This window comes from Lycium barbarum, chromosome 8, assembly GCF_019175385.1.
Source record: "Lycium barbarum isolate Lr01 chromosome 8, ASM1917538v2, whole genome shotgun sequence".
NCBI lineage: Eukaryota > Viridiplantae > Streptophyta > Magnoliopsida > Solanales > Solanaceae > Lycium > Lycium barbarum.
Window position 1 is genome coordinate 9,406,794 of NC_083344.1, and position 27,334 is coordinate 9,434,127.

The window sequence follows — 27,334 nt, forward strand, 5'->3', positions numbered from 1 at the left end:
GGCCCACGGGGTTGGGTCGTGACAAAAGTGGTATCAGAGCGGTTCGTCCTCGGAATGTCCACAGACCGTGTCTAATAGAGTCTTGTTTATCGGTGTGTTGTGCACCACACCTATAAACAGGAGGCTACAGGGCATTTAGGATACTACCCTTCTTTCTGTCTTAGATCGTGCGATAGAGCTGTGTTATCAGGATGACCCCTTCCTAACGAGTGGCTATATTTGCAGATATGCCTCCAAAAAAGGCGACAGCGGCCCAAAAGGCCAAGTCAGTTGCCGTAGGAGAGACTAGCCGGGTCCAGAGGACTACCAGGGCCCAGGTATATATTGCTCCGGAGACTTTTCCCCAGACAGAGGGTTTTTCTACACCGCCACTCGTGGAGGAGATTGGGGCAGCCGTAGCTGCAGATCGGGGGACGGCTCCACTGTCAGCTCCCGCAGTTCCAGTACCTGAGCCTCCAGCTCCACGGCCAGGCACTGAGGATCAGTCTATGAGGGAGGCAGTCCAGTTGCTGACTAGACTTGTGGCAGGGCAGGTTCAGGGGCATGGACTGGGAGGTGACCGGGCAGTCTGGCGTGATAGTTCGAGAGCCCGTGAGTTTTTGACTTGTAACCCTCCAGAGTTCTTCGGAACAAAGCCCGAGGAGGATCCTGAGGAGTTTATTAGGAAGATGTGACGCACTCTAGATTTGATTAATGCTTCCGAGACAGAGTCAGTCGCGTTAGCTTCGTACCGGTTATATGATGTGGCGGCAAACTGGTACGAGTCATGGGGGCTATCCAGGGGGGACGACGCTCCTCCAGCAGTTTGGGGCGATTTTTCTCAGGCATTTCTTGGACACTTTCTGCCCCCAGAGTTGCGACGAGCCAGATCTGATAGATTCTTATTATTGAGGCAGAAGGGCCGCAGTATTCGGGACTATAGTTTGGAGTTTGATTCCTTGGCCCGATATGTACCTACTGTGGTGGCTACTATGGCGGACCGGATGCATAGATATATTATGGGGCTGGATCGGTATTTTGTTGCTAGCTGCTTAGTATTGGCTGCTCAGCCCGGTATGGACATTGCCCGTATCCAGGCCCATGCCCAGGGCATGGAGGATCGGGGCAGAGGAGGACACCAGCCTGACAGGGGCCAGGATCGGAGACAGCCCAAGAGGGCCAGGTCATCTGGAGACTTTCGGGGCAGACAGCCCCAACAGCCGCAGCAGCCTAGCAGATTTTCATCTCAGCCGGCGCAGAGCGCGCCTCCCCAGCCTGCAGGTCGCAGATTCGATAGCCCAGGGTATTCAGGAGCAGGCCAGAGCTCCAGGGCTTCAGGTTCGCGGACAGATAGGGGTTCTGGTCAGATGAGGCCACCCAGGGTTCAGTGTTCTTTTTGCGGCAGATACCATACGGGAGAGTGCTACAGAGCCACCGGTGCATGCTTTTCTTGTGGCCGTCAGGGCCATTCTGTGAGAGATTGCCCGTATAAGGGTAGTTCGGGTGGTGCAGCGCAGCCTACCGGATCAGCCGCTGGGTCTTCATCTTCGTCAGTGGCTATACGCCCTACGGGGCAGGGTATTTCGGCACCAGCGGGTCGCGGCAGAGGCCGTGGTGGAGCTTCTGGTATTAGCGGTCCTTCGAACCGCATTTATGCTTTGGCCAGCCGCCAGGATCAGGAGGCATCTCCTAATGTCGTCACAGGTACTTTATTGGTCTTCTCTCGATCTGTGTATGCACTAATTGATCCAGGTTCGACTTTATCATATATTTCACCCCTTGTTGCCGGTAAAATTGGTATTATGTCTGAACCTATAGAGCCATTTGAGGTAGCCATACCGATAGGGGATTTTGTTGTAGCGAAACAGGTTTATAAAGACTGTTCTGTGATCGTTTGTGACCGTGACACTAAGGCAGATCTGGTAGAGTTAGATATGACTGAATTTGATGTTATTATGGGTATGGATTGGCTAGCTTCCTGTTACGCTAATGTTGACTGCCAGAATAAGGTAGTTCGTTTCCAGTTTCCCGGGGAGCCAGTTTTAGATTGGGCTGGAAATACAGCATCGCCGAAAGGTAAGTTTATTTCATACCTTAAGGCAAAGAAAATGATTAGAAAGGGTTATATCTATCATCTGGTACGGGTGCAAGACTTGGACGCAGAGACGCCGACACTTCAGTCAGTCCCCGTGGTTAATGAGTTTCCAGATGTTTTCCCCGACGAGCTTCCAGGTCTTCCTCCAGAGCGGGAGATAGATTTCTCTATTGATTTACTCCCAGACACTCAGCCTATCTCTATTCCTCCGTATAGAATGGCGCCTGCAGAATTAAAGGAGTTGAAGGAGCAGCTGAAAGATTTGTTGGATAAGGGCTTCATCAGACCCAGTACTTCGCCTTGGGGAGCCCCGGTATTATTTGTGCGTAAGAAAGACGGGTCGCTGCGTATGTGTATTGATTATCGGCAGCTGAATAAGGTAACTATAAAGAATAAATACCCCCTCCCCAGGATTGATGATTTGTTTGATCAGCTGCAGGGCGCTAAGTGTTTTTCGAAGATAGATCTTCGATCCGGTTACCACCAGGTGCGAGTACGAGAGGCCGATATCCCTAAGACAGCTTTCCGGACCCGATATGGGCATTACGAGTTCAGGGTTATGTCTTTTGGGCTTACTAATGCCCCCGCAGTATTCATGGATTTGATGAACCGGGTATTCAGGCCATTCTTGGATATGTTTGTAATTGTATTCATTGATGATATCCTGGTTTATTCTCGGTCTGAGGCGGAGCACGCAGATCATCTGAGATCGGTATTAGGGGTACTCCGGCATCAGAAATTATATGCGAAATTTTCTAAGTGTGAATTCTGGCCGTCTTCAGTGGCTTTCTTGGGGCATGTTATTGCAGCTGATGGTGTCCGGGTGGACACACAGAAGATTGAGGCCGTGAAGAATTGGCCCAGACCTACGACGCCCACAGAGGTACGCAGTTTCCTGGGGTTAGCAGGCTATTACAGGAGATTTGTGGAGAAGTTTGCTTCGATTTCAGCGCCTTTGACAAGGCTGACTCAGAAGGGAGCTAAGTTCCTGTGGTCTGACGCTTGTGAACGGAGCTTCCAGTTGCTGAAGGAGAAGCTGACTACAGCCCCAGTTCTGACTCTTCCAGAGGGACCGGACGGGTATGTTATTTATTATGACGCTTCTGGCATGGGGTTGGGCTGTGTATTGATGCAGCATGGCAGAGTTATAGCGTATGCTTCCCGGCAGCTCAAGCAGCATGAGAAGAATTATCCTACCCACGATCTGGAGCTCGCAGCGGTAATTCATGCTCTGAAGATATGGAGACACTATTTATATGGCGTTCATGTGGATATCTATACTGATCATAAGAGTCTCCAGTATATTTTCAGGCAGAGAGAGCTTAATTTGCGATAGCGGAGGTGGCTGGAGCTTCTGAAAGATTATGACGTGGATATTCTGTATCATCCGGGTAAGGCTAATGTTGTTGCCGATGCGCTCAGTCGGAAGTCTATGGGCATTTTGGCCGATTTACAGCCAGACAGGAGAGAGATAGCCCGTGATATTCAGTAGTTGGCTAGTCTCGGGGTTCGTCTGGCCGATTCTGGAGATACACGGATTTCTGTTCGAGGGGTTTCTGAGTCATCCCTCAGGGTCGATATTAAGCGGCGTCAATACGAAGATCCTGTCTTAGCTCAGTACAGGGACACAGCCTATGATAAGGAGAGGACTCCGTTCGAGTTTTCACCGGACAGTACTTTGTTATACAGAGACAGGTTGTGTGTACCTGATATTGCAGGCCTTCGGCAGCAGGTTATGAGCGAGGCACATTATGCTCGCTATTCGGTCCATCCTGGGTCTACGAAGATGTACCATGATCTCCGATGCTTATACTGGTGGGACGGCATGAAGCGGGATATTGCAGAGTTCGTCGCCCAGTGCCCTAATTGTCAGCAGGTCAAGATTGAGCATCAGAAGCCGGGTGGACTGTTGCAGGAGATGGAAATCCCGACTTGGAAGTGGGAGGTTATTAATATGGACTTCATTACAGGTTTGCCTCGCACTCCACGGAAGTATGATTCCATCTGGGTCGTTGTTGATAGGCTGACGAAATCAGCCCATTTTCTTCCCGTCAGGACTACTTATTCCGCCGAGGATTATGCCAGGCTCTATATTAGAGAGATTGTGAAGCTTCACGGAGTTCCTATATCTATTATTTCTGACAGAGGCGCCCAGTTTACGGCGCGTTTTTGGAGGTCGTTTCAGGAGGGTCTAGGGACTCAGGTGAGTCTGAGCACAACCTTTCATCCTCAGAGCGACGGACAGGCCGAGCGCACTATACAGACGCTGGGGGATATGTTGCGGGCCTGCGTTATTGATTTCAGAGGCAGCTGGGATGATCACTTGCCATTGATTGAGTTTGCATATAATAACAGTTACCATTCCAGCATCCAGATGGCTCCGTACGAGGCTCTATATGGCAGGAAATGCAGATCGCCGATTGGCTGGTTTGATATTGGCGAGTCAGAGTTGATTGGCCCAGATATGGTCCAGCAGGCCGTGGACAAGGTAAAACTTATTCGGGAGCGACTGTTGGCAGCCCAGAGCCGACAGAAGTCATACGCGGATAAACGGCGTCGACCGTTGGAGTTTCAGGTAGGCGATTGGGTATTCCTGAAGGTATCGCCTATGAAAGGCGTGATGCGGTTCGGCAGAAAGGGTAAGCTCAGTCCGCGTTATATTGGGCCTTATCAGATTGTTCGGAAGGTTGGAAATGTCGCCTATGAGTTAGATTTGCCATCTGATTTGGAAGCGGTACATCCGGTATTCCATGTGTCTATGCTCCGCAAATGCGTTGGTGACCCTTCCAGAGTATTCCCTGCTGATGATATTCAGGTGACGGAGCAGTTATCGTACGAGGAGCAGCCCGTATCTATTTTGGATCGTCAGGTAAGGAGGCTTCGGAATAAAGATGTAGCCTCTGTTAAGGTACTGTGGCGGAACGATAATAGGGAGGAAATGACATGGGAGGCCGAAGAGGAAATGAAGAAGAAATATCCTCATTTGTTCTCTATACCCACAGGTAACCTTAAATCCCTGCTTTAATTTATTCCAATATCAATCGTGTGTCATATGTGATGTCTGTAAACATGAACTCCCCCAAAGTATTTTCAAACCCTATGAGATTAATTTAACATTCGAGGACGAATGTTCTAAAGGGGGGGAGGATGTTATATCCCGTATTTTTGAACCTCGGAGCATCTGCTGGGGTGGGGCCCACATACCGAGATTTTTTTTGGAAAATCTGAAAAGTCATATGAATCACATATGTAAAGTTAAACACAACTCATGAAGTACCTTTGGACCAAATCAAAGTGGAAACCCTCCAAACGAATATTTTTAAGAAAACGTTTTCGGGTGACCTGACTTTGGGGGGAAAAACTGTATTGTAAGTTTGGAATTTCGAAAATACCTTGCAATAGAAGTTGTAGATAATTGAATTAGCTTTCCATCCATAGGTCGTGGGTTCCCAGGTGACGTCGGTACAAGGAGATATGAACGTTTTAAGGTCGAAAGGTCAGTGGGCTAGGCCCAACTCGGGACCAACCGAGTTGGCCCAAAAAAATGAAAAAAAAAATTCAGGCCCAAGTGAGGAGCCATTCGGCCATGGTCCATAAAAAGGATCCAAGCCCATGGAATTAAGTCATGTGGTCAATGAATAAAAGACCACTTAATCATCCAAATTCCATAGAACTTTCAAGAGAAAGAATAGGAGGAAAAACAAGAGAAAAACAAGAACAAAAAGAGGGCATTTCGGGTTTGGCCATAGAAAAATCACCCCTCAAAATCTTGCCTCTAAAATTATTTTCTTGTTGAATTCCTACTAAATTAAGTGTCCTCTACAACTTGGTGTAATTGTTTTGGAAGAAGGAGCACTTATTTCTTCAAGTTGACAACTTGTTCAAGTGAAGAAGTTTGTAGAAAAAGGTAAGAATCAATTCCTTTTTCTTATGTTATGAAGGTTTGTTTATGTTGTGGTATGTGGAAATGAGTAGAAATTATGGAAATAAGGAAGTTTGCAAAGTGGGTATGTATATATATATATGTAGCCATGGGTGTATATATGTTGTATACATATATGAGTTGAATTTTATGTTGCATTCTAGTTGTGGTTATGATGGAAATTATATTGGGAATGAAAGTTGAATGAATTTTGGTTGAAGTTGGAATGTAGATGATTATGTCACTTTAGAATAATTTTGTGATATTATGGAAATGAAGTTGTTAAGATGTGAATTATGATTATGGTTGATGAATTTGGAAGTTGGAAACTTGTTATGAAGTTGTATGCCAAAGATTTGATGTTTTGCATAAGTTATGATTTTGGCGGAAGATTGTATATCATGTATATCGAGTGTATATCTTAAGGAAAACGATATGAAATGTTTCTAGAACTATATGGTGATGATCATGATGGTTGTTGAATATGAAATTATTGATCTTAGTTGAAAGTTGGGTTGAATTGAAGATTATGTCAACTTGTGAGAAAAATGACTAGTTGAAGGATATTTGTGTTTTTAATGTTCATTGTTGATATTGTTGTTGTCGTTTGGGTTGTTGTTGATGATTTATAGCCGAGTTGAATTCTCGGGGTGTCATATGTATAGGGGAAGTGCTGCCAAAATTTCGGTAGCCAAATATGCTTAAAGTTGAAATAATGACATTAATAATTCACAATTGGTAAACTTGACCAATTGCAGTTTTTTGACGAAACGGGAAGTGAGTTTGGAAAGGCTTAAGGAGCGCGAAAGGTATGTAAAGCAACCCCAATTCTTCCCTTGGCATGCCCCTAGTGTGTTAGGGTCGGATCCGGGCCTCGAAGGACCTCTTGGCCCTCGGAATCCGCAAGACAAAATTTCAGTTTTTCCTTCAGTAGAATTGAACCATTTTGATACGCTTTTTCTGAAATTATGCAATTTTGCTCTAAATTATTCAGAAAATCATAGAATGTTTGTATAACCTTTTTAGGTGATACTATATGCTTAGAGGGCACAATTTGAGCCCGCCGCCTTGTTTGTCCCAAGGCGGGCCCGCTATTTACGGTTTTGCCCCTAATGTGTTAAAGCTTCCTTTTTAAGCGATTTTTGAAAGAAATGTTTTAATTACCCTACTAATCGCTTAACGAATATTATTTTAAATATTCTGTTAAATATTATAAATTATTTTGACACTCGGAATGACTTCGGGAAAGTTATACTTCTGTAATTTATTATGATATCCGAAATACATTTATTATGATTCCGTCCGACCCCATTGGATTTGTTAGTCTTTGATACGCTTCATCGAGTCTTTGAAAACATTTATTATATTTTTAAATTGCATTAGTCTCTCACTACTCCATTCGTGGATGTCCCAATGTTTCCCACACTGAGCCCGGGCCAGGATATGTTGTCAAGCGAAATTCTCTGCATTGTTCGCCGCGTCCCGATGTGAGGGGGCAGGTATACGCGTACATGGGTCTGTGGAGTATGATGTGCCATGTCCGCCTATTCTGATCTGATCTGTATGGCCATTTTGATATGACATTATATGATACGGGGCCACGCCCCTTTTTCTGATTCCTCTGTATAGTGGCACCAGCGTCGGGAGGGTGGCCACATTCTGTCTGCCGAGTCCCGTGTCAGGGACCGGATATGATATGATATGACATATGTTTCTGTACGCATTCTGTCTGTTTTGGAAATATGCATTTGACACTCTGGATTCTGTACTCATTTTCTGTAACCATTATGATTTGACTTCTGTGATTCCGCTTTACATATTCAGTACATATTTCGTACTGACCCCCTTTCTTCGGGGGCTGCGTTTTCATGCCGCGCAGGTACTGACGACAGGTTCGCTGATCCACACGTTTAGGATCCTATTTCTGCTATTTGGGGCGCTCTCTTCTACAGAGCTCATCTTTTGGTACAGTCTGTCACTGCTATCTGGATATGTACTTTGTTCAGGGTATGACGGGGCCCTGTCCCGTCTTATGATTATGATATGTTCTGTAGAGGTCTGTGGATACATCTGTGTGGGTTCTGTACATATGTTTGGGATATTCTGTTCTGTGATGGCCTTATCGGCCTATGTGTGCCAAGTCTGCTTTTCTGCTAAATTCTGTAGCGACCACTAATATTATTATTATATTATTATTCTGTAGTTAACATGCTAATTTGGGGTATCGGGTACGTATAGGTGCCCAGCTCGGGCACTGGTCGCGGCCCACGGGGTTGGGTCGTGACACAAACAAAGTATAAAATGCATCTCATGGTATAAGCTGGGATATACCTTCTTATATCACTTATCTTGGGATTATTTTATACCATCTCCTTGATGGTATAAAATAGTCCCAAGATATGGGATAAATTAGTCTCGGGATTATAATCCCGGGATAATTTTGGCCATGCACCAAACGACCACTAACGGTTAGGATTTAGCAAAGGGTAATTTCTTAAGAGGAAAAAGGATTAGAGTAAAAGCTCAAAATTGTCCTTTATATTTTTGGCTTTAAATTCAAAATCATCCATGTTCTTTTACTAATAGTCCTCATATCTGTGAAATTGGTGCATTTTTAATCCTTTCCTCAAATAATAGTCAACCCATTTTAAGCGGTGATACGCTCAAATTACACCTATTAATGATGTAAAGCGGACGTTGTCAAATATAGTAACCCAACAAGGTTGGGGTCGAATCCCACAGGGAATATGGAGAGAAAAGAGTACTAATCGTATGCGATACTAGTCTTCAAAAGCTTTAATCCTATTCCTGATAGTTTGAAATAGTTGTTGAATAATGTAATTAAGTATTTTGACTGAAATTGTATTTAATGTGAAATAGAGACTAAGGTTGTGTTCCCCAATTTGATTAGATATTATGCTTCAGGTTTCAATGTGATATACTTCTAATGGTTGTTCTATGAATATGCACTTGGTCTCTTAAGAACTTCGTAATGTTTTCCAACAGTTAAGTCGTATTTCCTCTTTATGATTCTTCCGAATGTAAAAGAGTTGCAATCGAAGAATGACCAAAATGCCAATTTAGACTTGTTCTCATCCCTAAGTTAGTCTATTAAACGAGGGTTAACGCCTCGAGTCATTGTCATTCAATCTTACCAATACTAACTTTCTTTCCCAAGAAAAGTTAATATAATGGCTTAGGATAATGCTTGCAATCATCACCCAACGCTAAATCACAAAAACTGAATGAATACCAACAACCATTATGCATATATCAATAATAGAAACTCATTCACATAATATCCATCATGGGACTCACAACCTTAGCTTTAAAATTAGCTACTCATAATCTTGACTAGCAAAGAAAGCTTAAAAGTTGACATAATATACTTACAATGCAATTACAAGGTGGAATGAAAGTGAAGTAGTTTTCTTTAAATGCTCCAAAAACTTCTAATATGAAAAACCTAGAGTTTATGCTCTCAAAAATATATCTGGCTGCTGAATTAAAACCCTACATTAAGTATTTATAGAGCCAAAAATCGCGCCAAGTTTCTGGACAATAATGCCCTTACGCCGCATCGTTACGGACCGTAACTCAGGTTACGGTCCGTCCTTCATTTCGTCATTTGTCCACTTGTTGTTACGACCACCATGCGACGGACCGTAACCTGTGTTATGGTCCGTCCTTCGGAAGCGTAACTTGTGACAATTACTTGGCAACTCTGTGGAATTTTGGTTGATGTTACGGTGATATGTTACAGACCGTAACATGGGTTACGGACCATAACACGACATCGTAACATTGATGTTTCCATGAAAACTTTCTGGAAATTTGGCTCCTGTTACGGTTCAATGTTACGGACCGTAACATGAGTTACGGATCCAGTTACGGTCCGTAACATGAGTTACGGACCGTCATTTAGCTCCAATTTGTCTGTTTTTCAGCATTTCATCTCATTTCCGATTCTTAGTTAACCAACCCTATAAAACACAAAAATAACATAAGAAACAATGTAAAAACACTTAAAAACAAGCAACACTTCTAGTTACAAAGGCATAAAATGTGCCGAAATTCACGGCACATCAACACCCCCAACTTAAGCTTTTGCTTGTCCTCATGCAACTACAATAAGATTCACTACTAACACACGACATTTTAGCAAAATAAGAATGACTACGGTGGTTTTGGCTTGTGTTTCTAGCACGGACTCTTCAATCCAAGAAAAATATTAAGGCTCTTATCCATCTCCTATTTGTGACACAAGACGCACATTTCAGAAAAATTTCAATTCACTATGCAACCTCAATTAATGACACAATCATAGTACGGGGGTCTCTATGCACATGAATTTCAACTTCCGGAAAGCCGGTTACTTTGAAACCTACAATCCTTACGCCCTCACATAGACGAATGTCCCAACACACATTTTCAACATAAATGGGACAGAAGACTAAAGAGACAGAAGAACACTCACACTCACAAAGAAATTTGCATACCATGCGTGCACATACCATTGGCTTGCCTTTATTTTCCATGCCTTCAACTTTGAACAAATTGATTGTGATCACATTAGGACTTTTTGGGCTTGTAACATTGGCTTAGGGACGGGTAGGATGAATATTTGGATATCGGTGACTCACCCTCCTCGACACTTCTTTTTGACTTCATTCACCATTCTTCTTATCATTTCCGACCCTCCATCTTCAGCGTGGATTTATTTAGAGCTTATATACCTATATATATATATATATATATATATATATATATATATATATATATATATATATATATATATATATATCCACGCTGAATTATGCCCCTTAATATTCGCGATCACCCCCAACAGGCCTTTGACCTCATTTTCCTCATCTTTTACTTATTACCCCCAACTTAGGCTTTTAGCTTCATTTTTTGCATTTTTCACTTGTCACCCCCAACTTAGGCTTTTAGCCTCATTTGCCATTCTTCAGTGTCAAGGAGGGACTTGGTGTCAAATGGGTTTATTCACAGAAGAGAAAGAGGTTAGTTCACGGTTAATCGAAGAAAAAGTCTATAGGCTCAAAATGGGAGACTAGGGATCATTTTCTGTACGGGCTAGGCTCATTTAAGATAAACAGGCTTTGGGTTTAATACAAAGAAAGCCTAAGATCACTTCACAATCAAACTCTCCTTAGAATTTACGCACGACCAACCGGGAAAGTTCTAGATTACAAGCATCATATGCAAATAGAAACTAAGAACTCACAACACAATGGCATAAGGATTGTTTAAATACTCTGACTTCATTTCCGTTTGAAGATTTCACATGCATGAACACCATTTCTTTGCAATGTCATTAAAAGAACCATGCATGTCAATATCAACAACTCATTCTTGATGTACATCACAATTTTTTTTTTTCGGAGGGATATCATTGAACTGTAAAAACCACTTTTATCCATGCTAGAAACACGGACCACCACCACTTAAGTCATCATTACTTTACTTCTATATTAAACATCCTAAACATGCCAGGTTCAACATACACATAGCATTCTTCGGGAATAGAACACATAGCAAAGACTAGCCGAAGAAGGTCCTAACACATACTTAATAATAAAAACAATACCAACAAAAACACACACAATAACAATTGTCCTAAACACATGCTTACTATCATAATTTGGGATAAAATACCCACCAAAAACAAAAACAATAAAAACAATATCCAGTATACTAAAATAGCAATCCCAATCAAACAATAGCAATTACCCACACCCCCAACTTAAATTCATGCATTGCCATCAATGCATCAATATAATGCATCGAAAGAACGGAGGGCCTCCCTGGAGCGCACTAGGCGCTCGGATCTGCAGCAGCATCACGAGGTGGAGTAGTGGTGGTGTCAGGCTGGCCAACACTGGAAGTCCCAGTCACAGTGGGGGGGGGGGGGAGAAGCATGGTGAGCCGGCTCAATGGGATGGGTTGAGCTAGAAGTAGCTCCTGCGGTGTCAGAACTCATCCGGGACTCTTGGCGGATCTTCTTCAAAGTACGCCGCTCCTCCTCCTCATTCTGTGGGCGCAAATCAGCAAATGGATCAAGGCTCTGGAGAATGGGGTCGAGGTTTTCATCATCTGGCGAGGCTCTCCTGCGCTTCCCTTTGGCCAAAGAGGGGATATCCTCTTCCAACTCCTCATCGTGCTCTTCCTCAACCATGTCCTCGATGTCATCATCCCCTAGCAGGCTCTGTACCGGCTGGTATAGGCTCTGTACCAACTCCGTGTGTACTTTAGGAAGTTGGTCCGTCGCCACAGCCACTTCCTGGGCCTTCAATTTCTGCACATCATCCTTGACAGACCGCAACTCACTTCGAATAGCGCCCAACTCCATAGCAGGGTGTGTCCTGGTCAGCTCAGTCATTCTGTTCTCAATACCATCTATCCGAGAGTGGATCCGTAGGTGGTCATCAGCCAGCTGTTCTTTGATTGGCCGCAACGCAGCATCAATGGCTCTTTTAGTGTACAATTTCAGCTCAGTCATGAGCTGTTTGACCTACCTATCTGTGCGATCTGCTTGCAGGACCACTGCCCCAAAATTCTCCCTATTGAACATCATTTTTCTCGCAAGCTCGGGTGGGACTCCCGGTATTGGCTGAGCCGATGCTGGGCTCGCTCCAGTCGACGAGGTAGGACCACCCGAAGTAGGTGCGGCTGGAGCTGGCATGGGCTGTGTAGCATAAGAAGCCGGTGGAGCCTCAGAATCTGTGGGCTGACCCGCAGCAGCTTCCTCAGCACCCATGATAGCCAAGGGGATAACATCTGATCCCGTTGGCCCCTCCGGGACCTCAGAAGACGATGCAGATGGCATTGAACCCTGGCTCAACACATCATCCTTCCCCTTTGTGATGTCATAAATACTTCTGGCGATCACACTGTGATCGATATGAGGTGGGGGTTCTAGTTCTGCACGCAAGCATAATAGCGTAAGCAGACATGGATGAATGAGTGAAATGGCCGGCTGAGTGGCTCTCTCTCGGAGATCTGCTGCTATCAGTCGTCCGAAGTTGATCTTATACCTCGACATAATGGTAGCTACAAGAACAGCCCTGTCCGGAGTCAAAACATTATCTGTCTGGGTAGGGCGGATGCGAAATAGAACAATCTGCCACCAAAACTTTGCCTCTGGCGTGAGAGTGTTTTTCCAAATTCGCGCGGTGGCTGTCAACTTTGGCACCAAGGCCCATTCGGGATCTGTTGTTCGTGCAATAACTGCAGCTACCCATTTTCGGACGGAGATTGTATCTTTCTGTTCAATTTTGTATACAAACTCCCCTTCTTCCGCTGCTGTAGGCTCTATATAATCCTCCCCGAATAGTATTTCATTGATAGCCGTCGGAGAGATATCTATCTTCTTTTTCCACATTATTACCTCGGTTATTGCCGGTACTTGACTTGCGCGCTGCCCCTTTTTTAGTGCTTTGAATACAGCAGCCCCGTACGAAGCGTAGAATTCCCGAACAAAAACCGGGATGTAAACCCCCACAGAGTTTTTCAGAAACTCTAATTTATGGAAGCGGATAGTGTCACGAATGCCTGGATAACCATCGAGACCGTCGAAACTGACGGTCCTCTCCTCAAAAATACTCCGCCTTGGGTCCTGCCCCTCATTCTTTACCAGGTCACACCCCTTGTTGTACAAATCTTCAGATCCCTCCACAGAAAATCGGAGGATCTTCTCATTCATAGCTTGCATCCGAATGTCAAGTTCTCTTCTTTCCTGCTCGCGCTCTTTTTCGCGCTCCTCGCAGTAGGCTGTCTAATAGATGGTTGAAATCAGTGTGGTGGGGTGGCAGCCTGTCGAGGTTCACTCTGGCTCGACGAACTCGACTCCTCAGCCGAGGAGGAACTTTCTGATAGTGGGTCTGGCCGGCTGGGTGCGACTGGTGGGGCTGGCCTGGTAGGTGCGACTGGCCGCTTTGTAGTCCTGGCGCCCTTGATTAGATCGTCGTCGCGCAGCCTTGAGGTTACTTTGCTGGAAGCACGACCTTTTCCTTTTTCCGCAACCTTAGGTGAAGCCTTCTTTGCTTGCCGTGGTTTACCCATACCTGTGTAAGGTAAAGTTAGATATAATACACGAGAAGCTATTCAATTACACAGTGTATTGGTTCAAATTATGGCTTCAATTAGCTCAGGCACCGTAACACAGTCGACGGACCGTCATACGCGTTACGGTTCGTATCATCAAACCGTAACTCAGTTTGTTCATTTCTAACACAGGGACCGTAACACAGTCGACGGTCCGTAACATAGGTTACAGTCCGTAACATCTCACCGTAACATGACCAAAATTTCCAGAAAAGTTACTGGAAATTTGAGAGGTGTTACGGTATGATGTTACGGTCCGTCACTCGTGTTACGGTCCGTAACACCTCACCGTAACGTCTCTCAAAATTCCAGAAAGTTTTCATGGAAACCATCGATGTTACGGTGTGGTGCTACGGTCCGTAACATCCCACCGTAACATCAGCCAAATTTCCAGAAAGTTTTCATGGAAATTATCGGTGTTACGGTGCTATGTTACGGTCCATAACACACGTTACGGTCCGTAACACAGAATGACGGGCAACAGATTAACAAACAAATGGCTTGGCCAAATTTTCTTGTTTTAAGCACGAGGCCAAGATTTTCGACTTAATGCTCCATGGGTATGTTGTAAAACAATATTTTATCCCCTCACATGCCTCGGGTTACTCATACTTCACCCGGTTTTACTAAAGTTTTTATTGGGGACTTTTATCTAACAGTTGGTGGGCAAACCGATTTAGTAATTTCACGAATGAAACTTTCAATCGGATTGCCCTCCAATTCAGTGGGAAAAAATGTGCTTGTGCCCACGAATCTTGAAAATAGCACACATGCCAATCCCAACCCCCATCCATTTTCAAACCCCGCACAATTAATCAATGGGAATTCAAACTAAATCAACACAGTCAAAACACTAATTTCAACACATATTATATGAATTCACGCATAAAGATCATAGCATTCGTCTCGATAAAAGAAGAAAGAGAGTTAAGACATGGTGATACCTGATCGTTGGCGATGATTTGACGAAACTCGAAATGCAAAGACGGGATTTTGAACGATAACAAAGCAACTAGGTTGAGAAAGATATTAAGGAGAATGGGATATGTAGAGAGGGGGAGATTAAGAGAAGAAGAAAGGATTTAATGAGAGAAAGGGAGTTAAGAAGGAGAGGGAAAAAAATATATGAAGGAGGCGGTTCGTTTGGTTTTTAAAAAAAATTGTAACCGTCGGGTTATGTATTTAAACATAACCGACGGTTACGTTCCCTGTTACGGACCGTAACATGAGATACACACCATATCACGTGTTACGGTCAACCATACGACCCCGTTTTATTTATTCATTAATGACCTGGCACTACAGCTGACGGACCGTAACTCGTGTTACGGTCCATATCACCTGGCGTAACATGTTCAAAATTTCCAGTGAATGCCCAGATTTTGTATCAAAGTTACGATCAGGTGTTACGGTCCGTAATACGTACGACGGACCGTAACTCATACAGTAACACTCTTCTTCATCCTTCAGTGATTTTTTGATTTTTCTTTTTGCTTGTTACGCTCCATGATACGGACCGTAACATGAGTTACGGGCCGTAACATGGAGCGTCTCGCCTTGGATCACTCAGCAGTTATTTGGCCTCTTCAGTTCTCAAAATCCTACCACATTAGCACATCAACAACACCAAAGAACACAAAGGAAATACAAAATTTAAACTACTTACAAAGCGGTAAATGTGGGTTGCCTCCCACACAGTGCTTGGTTTAACGTCACAGCTCGACGTGATACCTCATTTTCGAGTTCAGGAACCGTATTTCAGTCGATACCTATCAACGACCTTACCATCATCAATACACCAATGGTAATGCTTCACTCTTTGTGCATTCACCTTGAAAGTCTGAGTGCCATCCTCGGATTTCACCTCAATGACGCTTTCATTTGGGGAAACACTTGCGATTTCAAAAGGACCAGACCACCGAGACTTTAACTTGCCCGGAAAGAACTTTAGGCGTGAATTGTACAACAAGACCAAATCCTTTGGCTGAAAATCCCTTTTTAGGATCTTTGAGTCATGATACTATTTCATTTTCTCCTTGTACGGTGTTTCACTTTCATAGGCATTGTACCTAAATTCATCCATCTCGTTGATTTGAAACAACCTCAGTTTTGTCGCTTCATGCCAGTCCATGTTCAGCTTTTTCAATGCCCAAAGGGATTTATGTTCAAGCTCAATAGGCAAATGACATGCCTTCCCAAATACCAACTTATACGGTGAAGTCCCGATAGGCGTTTTGAATGCCGTGCGATATGCCCATAAAGCATCATCCAACTTTTTGGACCAGTCAGTGCGATTTACATTGACCGTCTTTGCCAAGATGCTTTTTATCTCTCTGTTTGAGACCTCAACCTGGCCACTTGTCTGAGGATGATATGGAGTGGCAACCCTGTGATGCACGCCATATTTTTCAAGAAGATCAGCAAATGGTTTGTTGCAGAAATGAGAGCCACCATCACTAATAATAGCTCTAGGCATTGACTCTCCTACCATCATTGTTAGGCAAGGCCACTGCTTCCAACCATTTAGAGACATAATCCACCGCAACAAGAATGTATTTCAGGCCGTAAGAGCTAACGAAGGGCCCCATAAAATCAATTCCCCATACATCAAAGAGCTCCACCTCAAGAACAAAATTCATCGGAGTTTCATGCCTCCTACTTATCGTACCCTGGCGTTGGCATTTATCACAAGAGTGTGCCAACATATTTGCATCACGATAAATGGCTGGCCAGTAGTAACCACACTCTAGCTCCTTGGCTGCGGTTCGATTTCCACTGTGATGTCCACCAACCGGAGAATCATGGCACGCCTTCAAAATATCCATCACCTCAGATTCCGCCACACATCTCCGGATCATATTGTCAGCACACGTCCTGAATAAGTAAGGCTCATCCCAATAAAACTGTCGGCAGTCTCTCAAGAATTTCTTCTTTTGATATGCCTTCAACTCGTCAGGAACGATGCCAGTTACCAAATAATTGGCAATATCAGCATACCATGGTGCCACATCATTGGAGATGACCAAGACTCTTTCATCCGGAAAAGTGTCATCAATATCCAGCACATCAATCGGTCTCCCTGGTGCTTCAAGTCTGGAGAGATGGTCAGCTACTTGATTTTCGGACCCTTTTCGGTCTTTGACTTCAAAGTCAAATTCCTGTAGCAACAAGACCCATCTTATCAACCGAGGCTTATCATCCTTCTTCGCCATCAAATAGCGCAATGAAGCATGGTCAGTGTGAACCACTACCTTGGCACCCAACAAATAATCCCGGAACTTTTCAAAGGCATAAACAATAGCAAGTAATTCTTGCTCCGTTACTGTATAGTTCAGTTGAGCTCCATTCAGTGTTTTGCTGGCATAATAAATTGGGTGCAGGATTTTGTTTAGCCGCTGACCAAGCACAGCACCAATTGCAAGACCACTGGCGTCACACATTAATTCAAAGGGAAGTGACCAATCCGGGGACACAACAATAGGTGCGGAGGTTAATTTCAACTTTAACTCGTCGAACGCCTTGTTGCACTTCTCATCAAAATTGAATTTGGACTCTTTTTCCAAGAGTTTGCACATTGGATTTGCAATTTTGGAGAAGTCTTTAATAAACCTTCTATAGAATCCGGCGTGTCCCAAGAAACTCCGAACTTCATTTACTGAAACGGGCGGAGGGAGTTGTGAAATCACATCGATTTTAGCTTGATCAACCTCAATCCCTCTTTCTGAAATCTTATGGCCAAGGACAATGCCCTCCTTGACCATAAAATGACACTTCTCCCAGTTGAGCACGAGGTTGGTCTCCTCACACCGTTGTAGCACCCGATCAAGATGACCCAAACATTGATCGAATGAATCTCCCACCACAGAGAAATCATCCATGAAAACTTCACGAAAGTTTTCAACCATATCAGAGAATATGGACATCATGCATCGTTGGAAGGTAGCTGGGGCATTGCAAAGACCAAATGGCATCCGGCTGAAAGCGAATGTCCCATAGGGACAAGTGAAAGTAGTCTTTTCATGGTCTTCCAATGCGATATTGATTTGGTTGTACCCTGAGTACCCATCCAAGAAACAGTAATAAGATCTTCCAGCTAGCCAATCAAGCATTTGATCAATAAAAGGCATAGGGAAGTGATCCTTGCAAGATGCGATATTCAGCTTCCGGTAGTCCATACACACTCTCCAACCGGTGACAGTCCTTGTTGGAATCAACTCATTTTTAGAGTTAGGGACAACTGTGATGCCCCCTTTCTTTGGCACATACTGGACTGGGCTTACCCATGGACTGTTGGCAATCGGATAAACTTCCCCAGCATCTAGCCACTTAATAATCTCCTTCTTCACCACCTCTTGCATCGGTGGATTTAATCTTCGCTGATGCTCAACACTTGGCGAACTTTCCTCCTCCAACTGTATTCGGTGCTCACAAATTCCGGAGAGAATCCCCCGGATGTCTGCAATAGTTCAACCCAAAGCTCTTAAATGCTTCCTCAATACTGCGATGAGTCTTTGGATTTGGCCCTCATTCAGAAGTGATGACACAATAACTGGGAGGGTGGCATTTGCTACAAGAAACACATATTTAAGATGGAATGGAAGTTGTTTGAGGTCCAACTTCGGTGGCTCAATAATTGATGGTTTTGCTGGAGGAGTTGTTCATTTCTCTAAATCAAGAGACAGTTTCTTGGGTTCATAATAATAATACCCCAGACCGATGAGTGCATTCACTGTCTCAGTATATCCCTCCATTTGTTCAGCATCAAAATTCACCAAGATGGCTGATAGTGCTTCACTCAAGCATTCTTCTTCCATTTTGAATTCCACCGCTTCATCCACCTCATCAACCGAATTGATGACTGAAATACTTTGATATGGACTAGGTAATTTCATGCCTCTGCTTGCGTGAAAAGTCACCTCCTCATCGTTCACCCGAAACTTTATTTCGTGCTTCTCAGAATCCATAAGAGCCCTCCCTGTCGCAAGGAAAGGTCTTCCCAGAATAATAGGAATTTCTTGATCAATAGCACAATCAAGAATCACGAAATCTACCGGCAGTAGAAATTCCCCGATTTGAACCAGCACATCATCAACTACCCCCACTGGCTTTTTTATCGATCTGTCAACCATCTGCAACCTCATGGTAGTTGGCCTTGGCATCGCTAGCCCCGATCTCTTGAAAATTTCCAGGGGCATAAGATTTATGCTAGCCCCGTTATCACACAAAGTCCTGGCAAAATCCTGCTGCCCTATGGTGCATGGAATTGTGAATGCTCCAGGATCTTCCTTCTTTTGCACTGTGGTCTTAGAAAGAATAACACTAACGCGGTGAGTGATACCCACAGTGTCGTGTTTCAATGGCTTTTTCTTCTTTGTTAAGAGATCCTTCAAATACTTAGCAAAGCCAGGCATTTCTTGGATTTGGAACTGTATCACTTGGTAGTTGTCCTCGTTGAGGAGTATGCACTTCTCGGGAAAGGTCTCTGAATTGTGTTTCAAGCTTCTGAATGGAAGCTGAATGAGATAGTTGGACCTGAGACATTCCCTTGATTGTGCTCTCTGTTCTGTCTTGATTCATTAGCATTTTCTGCATCATACTTTTCAGTTCCGCAGAATCATTAGGCGTGTTGCCAGCAGAGTTGCTAGCTGAATTATCTCTCCACTGTTGGGAATTAGATGCTTGCCCCCTAGGTGGAATGTAGGGGTTCGAGCTCTTGTTGCCATAATTATAGTTGTTGTAATTCCCTTGATTTGGATTGCCCTGATCATTTCTTCCATAATTGTTCCCTTGAAATTGTTGTTGAGGCTTTTTCCATGGGTGATTACCGGGACCTTGATAATTTTGCCTTTGATAGCCCCCTTGCGAGTTGTTGACATAATTCGCATCTTCATATTGTGGCTGCCCCTCTAGATAAGCTTCTTCAGAGACTTGGTACATTCCGGGAGCATGAGGTGGCATCTCCTCTACAACATTCACACCTTTGACTTCTTTCTCCATAAGCCTCTTCGATAATAAATCCACGGTGGTTTGCAATTGAGAAAAAGCATGATCTCGCTCATGGTTTTCTTTGGCCACCGCGGCAGCAGAGGGACTACCATATGACAGGGTTTCACTATCACTAGAATGCCAAGCTTGGTTGTGGGTAGTAAGCTTGTCGAGCAACCTGGTGATGTTGACAAATGATTTGTCCATGAAGCATCCCCCAGCTGCAGTGTTGACAGCAATTTGATTCATGGTATCTAACCCCTTGTAAAATTTCTCTATGAGGATAACATCCGGAAATCCATGATTCGGAGATTGAGCTAGATAATATTTGAAACGCTCCCATGCTGCATATAGTTGTTCCCCCGGAAGTTGTTTGAACTCAAAGATCTTGTCCCTAAGCTCAGCCTTTTTGCTTGGTGGAAACCACTTTTTCAAGAATATATTGGCTAACTCGTTCCAGGTATGAATGGTATTGCTGGGGAGCTTTTCATACCATTCCCTTGCTTGGCCAGCCAAGGAATATTTGAAGACTCGTAACCGCAGTGCATCAACAGGAACAGCACCTTGGGATTGTTGAGAACATACATGCAGGAAATTCTTCAGGTGTCGGAGTAGACAATCCTCCGAAGAATTTCAGAAATAGCCTTCAAGTTTCAATAGCTGATAGATAGAACTATCAATTTTGAAATTAGCATTTCCCGTTCTAGGAGGAACTACAGCAGAAGCATAATCAGCTTCGTCGATGAATTTCGCAAATACATTCTCATCCTCCTCTTCTTCTGGTGCATGATGGTTCACTTGGATTCCCCCTTGGTTTCCTTGATTGCGATTGTGTCTTCCTGCCATGTTCACCTGGTTCGCTACAACAGCAAACAAGGTGTGATGGAATAGAAAAAGTTTTAAAGAAGAGTACACAACAATTAGTAATTTCTAAACCGTATTCCCCGGCAACGGCGCCAAAATTTGATACGCTCAAATTACACCTATTAATGATGTAAAGCGGACGTTGTCAAATATAGTAACCCAACAAGGTTGGGGTCGAATCCCACAGGGAATATGGAGAGAAAAGAGTACTAATCGTATGCGATACTAGTCTTCAAAAGCTTTAATCCTATTCCTGATAGTTTGAAATAGTTGTTGAATAATGTAATTAAGTATTTTGACTGAAATTGTATTTAATGTGAAATAGAGACTAAGGTTGTGTTCCCCAATTTGATTAGATATTATGCTTCAGGTTTCAATGTGATATACTTCTAATGGTTGTTCTATGAATATGCACTTGGTCTCTTAAGAACTTCGTAATGTTTTCCAACAGTTAAGTCGTATTTCCTCTTTATGATTCTTCCGAATGTAAAAGAGTTGCAATCGAAGAATGACCAAAATGCCAATTTAGACTTGTTCTCATCCCTAAGTTAGTCTATTAAACGAGGGTTAACGCCTCGAGTCATTGTCATTCAATCTTACCAATACTAACTTTCTTTCCCAAGAAAAGTTAATATAATGGCTTAGGATAATGCTTGCAATCATCACCCAACGCTAAATCACAAAAACTGAATGAATACCAACAACCATTATGCATATATCAATAATAGAAACTCATTCACATAATATCCATCATGGGACTCACAACCTTAGCTTTAAAATTAGCTACTCATAATCTTGACTAGCAAAGAAAGCTTAAAAGTTGACATAATATACTTACAATGCAATTACAAGGTGGAATGAAAGTGAAGTAGTTTTCTTTAAATGCTCCAAAAACTTCTAATATGAAAAACATAGAGTTTATGCTCTCAAAAATATATCTGGCTGCTGAATTAAAACCCTACATTAAGTATTTATAGAGCCAAAAATCGTGCCAAGTTTCTGGACAAAAATGCCCTTACGCCGCATCGTTACGGACCGTAACTCAGGTTACGGTCCGTCCTTCATTTCGTCATTTGTCCACTTGTTGTTACGGCCACCATGGACGGACCGTAACCTGTGTTACGGTCCGTCCTTCGGAAGCGTAACTTGTGACAATTACTTGGCAACTCTGTGGAATTTTGGCTGATGTTACGGTGATATGTTACGGACCGTAACACGACATCGTAACACTGATGTTTCCATGAAAGCTTTCTGGAAATTTGGCTCCTGTTACGGTTCAATGTTACGGACCGTAACATGAGTTACGGATCCAGTTACGGTCCGTAACATGAGTTACGGACCGTCATTTAGCTCCAATTTGTCTGTTTTTCAGCATTTCATCTCATTTCCGATTCTTAGTTAACCAACCCTATAAAACACAAAAATAACATAAGAAACAATGTAAAAACACTTAAAAACAAGCAACACTTCTAGTTACAAAGGCATAAAATGTGCCGAAATTCACGGCACATCAAGCGGTTCTGATTAAGAATGGTGCGAATTGCCCTTCTTTTGGGTGGTCTTTAAATTTTGCTCCTCATATTTGTAATTTTTAAATTTTGCCCTTCGGCTAAAATTCATGGGTTCCAGGTTCAAACCCCCACTCAGTCAAAAATTTTAAAAAAATTCGCAAGGCAGACTTTAAATTTCGCTATGCCCCCACCGGCAGAATTTTAGTTATATTTAACCAAAAGTTTTCCTATAAGGCAGACTTTTCCTTGAGACATATATTTTTTTATTTTTTTTACTTTTCAAGGTAAACTTTTAGTTATGCCTTAACTAAAAGTGTGCCCCATAAGGCAAAACTTTTCCTTAAGGAATAACTAAAGTTATGTCAGACCCGGCATAACTATAAGTTCCGCCTTACAAGGAAAAGTTTATGCCTTAAGAAAAAGTTCCGCCTTAGGGGCATACTTTTAGTTATGCTTTAACTAAAAGTCTGCCCCATAAGGCATAACTAAAAGTAAGCCCTATAAGGCGGAACTTTTTTTTTAACTCATAACTAAAAGTTTGCCTTATAAGGCAAAGTCTATGTCTTAAGGAAAAGTTATGCCTTATGGGGCATACTTTTAGTTATGCCTTAACAAAAAATCTGCCCCATAAGGCATAACTAAGAAAAGACTTTTAGTTAAGGCTTACCTAAAAGTCTGTCTATAAGTATGCCGGACCCGGCATATACTTGTTAAAGAATAACCAAAGTTATGCCAAGCCTGCCCATAAAGCATGAGTATACCGGGTCCGGCATAACTTTGGTTATTCCTTAACAAGTGTATGCCGGGTCCGGCATACACGCGACCCAAACCTTGCCTTGCGATTTTTTTTTAATTTATGCTTGAGCGGGAGTTCGAACCCAAAACCTCATGATTTCTGCGCGAAGCTCAGGGTTGCAACGCGAAGGACAAAAATTAAAGACTAGCAATATGGGGGGCAAAATTTAAAGACTACAAATATGAGGGACAAAATTTAAAGACCACCCCAAAAGAAGGGCAATCCACGCAAAAAAAAAAATGATTAAGAATTGGATTGGGTTTAGGATGAATTGGGCCCTAAATAAATCTAAATAATGATTTTTATTCTTTAAATATTTTTTGAATTTTTTTATAGTTGTCTCATTATTAAATATGTACCAAAAGCTGTATTTCTGATTAAAAAGACCATGAAAGCTAACTAAGTAAAGTTGGATAAACATGGAAGGTTACTAGGTAAAGTTATGACTTTTGGAAGATAAAATAAATTTCAATTACTGGGTATACTGAGTGATCATTCAAGCATTTAACTCGATTATTTGGTCAAATATCCATTCGGGGACATTCGGCAAAAAAAAATGGTTACGATCAAACGGGTTAAAATAATGTAATATGCGAGTGAAAATGCAACTCAAATTCAAATATTCAAAATCAAATTTGGAATTTAAATATATTAGAAGAACATAAGCAAATAATTTAAAAGAATATATTATTAGGGGTGCTTATCAGATAATTTAGTTGGATAATTTCACTTAACGATTCAGCTTATTGGCTATCAGATTTTAAATATACTAATTTGCTACCCTAACTAATAAGATATCTATTGGTTCGATTTGAATTTAAATGTTATCAATCGGTTACCGATTGACTTACCAGTCAATCGAAAAAGTCTATTACGAAAATACTAACCCAAAAGACTCATCATTAAATTTGCTTGTGTGGAACAAACAGGGCCAAAATATGACTTTCAAATTTAATATTCTATGCTAGATAAAAACACACATATCTTGCTGAGTATTGAGGGAACCGGAAGGAATTCTAGAAACAGAAAAGGGCCAAATATACCTCTGTACTATCGGAAAAGGGCCAAATACACCCCTCGTTATACTTTGGGTTCAAATATACCCTTGCTGTTATACTTTGGATCCAAATATACCCCTCCTCCGTTAAAATTGTACATGGTGAACATCAGATCTGACGTGGCACTGAGAACTCGGTGAGGTGGACAACACGTGGCATACCACCTCACCATCCCATTGTTAATTTCCGCCATTTCCACTTACTTCACATTCCTCTTATCTTTAAATGTTTCCATACGAAAGTTTAATTTAGGGTGGATCTGAAGGAAATATGGGACTTATTGCATCCTACTGTTTATCTTAGTTTGAGTTTGACTGTTAACTCAACAAGAAATAAAATATGACATTTGAACCTATTCTGCTTAAGATTAGTTATCTTTAAGTCTTTTTTGGTCCAAACTCTATTCATTTGTGATGGAAGTCATTAAAATTGATGACTGTAGTCTTTATTAGGGGGATTTCTAGTAAAGCAAACTGGAATTCTGATATTAATTGTGTATAAGATCAGCAAACCGCCAACTGCCTGCAAATATCTGTACTTCTAACAAGTCGGAGTGGGTGGGTGTAGCTAGCTAGCTAGCTGCTGCACGGTGGTTTAAATAATTTAGTTTTGCCTACTGGAACAGAGACACAAGTGTGATGGTGAGGTGGCATGCCACGTGGTGTCCACCTCACCGAGTTGTCAGTGCAACGTCAGATTTGATGTCCACCTTAGACAATTTTAACGGAGGAGAGGTATATTTGAACCCAAAGTATAACACCAGGGCTATATTTGAACCCAAAGTATAACGAGGGGTATATTTGTGTCTTTTCTGATAGTACAGGGCTATATTTGGCCCTTCTCCGTTCTAGAAAAGACTAGGACTGTTGCTGCTCTACGTTTAGGACAGAGAATTTAGAGTGTAACATTCTTTTTAATAACCTTTGAGTTTAACATCTTAGTTTAGAGTTTCTAACTTTCCATATTTTCTAAGATGCTGTTGAATTGTTCAAAATATTGGTCAGAGAGAAGATTTGTGAGCCCGACGAAGTCATGTATGCAATTGTCATGAATGGGCTTAGCAAAAGGGGACATACTCACAAAACTTTTAGTTTGCTTCGGTTAATGGAACAAGGAAACACTAAGCCCGACATATACATCTACAGTATTGTTATAGATGCCCTCTGCAAAGATGGAAACTTAGATAATGCTGTCTATCTTTTGAACGAGATGAAGCAGAAAGGGATTCCTCCGGACATAGTCACGTATAATTCATTAATTGACGGTTTGTGTAGGCTTGGTCAGTGGGAAAAGGTTAAGATTTTGTTCTCCGAGATGGTGAACCATAATATTTATCCAAATGTGCGCACCTTCAACATAGTGATAGATGGATTATGCAAAGAAGGAAAAGTTGAAGATGCCGAGGAAGTAATGAGACACATGATCGAAAAAAGTGTAGAGCCTGATATAATCACCTACAATGCGATAATGGATGGATGTTGTTTGCGTGGTGAACTGGATAGAGCGAGGAGAGCTTTTAATTTCATGATAGATAGGAACATTGAGCCTGACATTATTAGCTATAACATACTAATAAATGGATACTGTAAGGAAAAGAAAGTGGTTGAAGCCATGCAATTGTTTCGTGAAGTTTCAGAAAAGGGATCAAAACAAGGGATCAAAACCTGATATCTTTACCTACAATACTATCTTGCAAGGTCTGTTTGAACTTGGAAGAATTGGCGATGCCAAAAAAAATTATTCCGAGATGCTATCTGTGGGTCCTATACCTGATTTATACACGCATGGCACTTTGCTCAATGGTTATTTTAAGTACAAACTTTTTGAAGAGGCTATGTCAATCTTTAATAAGTTGGAAAGAAAGAGTGAAAATGCCAATATTGAATTTTATAATGTTGTCATTAATGGATTGTGCAAAAATGGTGAAGTCAATAAAGCTCATGCTATTTTTGAGAAGCTTTCTTCAATGGGATTGCTTCCGAATGCGAGAACATACAATACAATGATTACTGAATTTTGTCTACAAGGGTTGTTAGATGAAACTAAAGATATGCTTAGAAAAATGGAGGGCAACGGTTGTTTTCCAAACAATGTCACTTATAATATTATTGTGCAAGGATTTCTCAGGTGCAACAAAATTAGTGAAATGACAACTTTCGTGAAGGGACTGGCTGGAAGGGGCTTCTCATTTGATGCAACTACAGTTGAGTTACTGGTAAACGTTATAAGGGAGAATCCTTCGGTGCTTGACATGATACCAGAGCTTCACACGAAAAATATGAAGTGAATATTAATTTCGCTTGGTTTATTCGGCTATGATACAATTTCCTTTTATCCCTGCATGAGAAATGGCATCCAATGCAATTGCAGAAGTTGAAAAAATAGCAATTAGAACATCGTTTGAGATTTCCAGGCAGGCCTACGGAGGAGGTGAATCACTTTTGATATTTTGATTGTTTTTCCACTCTTATTTTCCTTGGATATCGTATGTCATTGCATTCTTAATATGAGTAATAATGTAGGTTCCCTTATGTGGACATGTTATAAGTCTAAGGAATATGATCTTCTGTGTTATTTAGTTGTCTCGTGTACTAAGGAATAAGATTTTCTGTGTTATTTAGTTATCCTCCTCGTGTAATATCATTTTCTGTCATTTTGAGAATCAATAACTACTGCCTGTAACTTAGAAAATGTTAAGGAAACAATCCTTTCTGACAAGTTCAACCCATTCTCTTGTCCTGAAATTGAAACAGAACATGTTCAAACTAATAGGGTATACTATATCTGGACGATCAGCACAATATTCAAATTATCTTAGATATATTTCTAGAGGTTTATATATGATCCGAGAATACTGGATGCTTTATTGGGAATTTACATTTTTCATTTTAATAAATTTGTCAGAGATAACTTCATTGTCCCTTTGACTAATTGTCACTAGATTTCAGAAAGGGCTTGCTCCGTATCGTCATTTCCAACTAACTTAGAAGATGGAAG

The 27,334-nt window shown here is 42.1% G+C and overlaps 1 non-coding gene and 1 pseudogene across 1 annotated transcript; both read left to right on the forward strand.

The window, feature by feature from the left end:
• Nucleotides 1-13,063: 13,063 nt before the first annotated feature.
• Nucleotides 13,064-27,189, forward strand: LOC132607661 (pentatricopeptide repeat-containing protein At1g62670, mitochondrial-like; annotated as a pseudogene).
• LOC132608423 (small nucleolar RNA R71) lies at nt 20,404-20,510 on the forward strand. The gene has a single exon (XR_009570346.1). It is a non-coding gene; the product is annotated as a small nucleolar RNA R71 (small nucleolar RNA).
• Nucleotides 27,190-27,334: the final 145 nt, after the last annotated feature.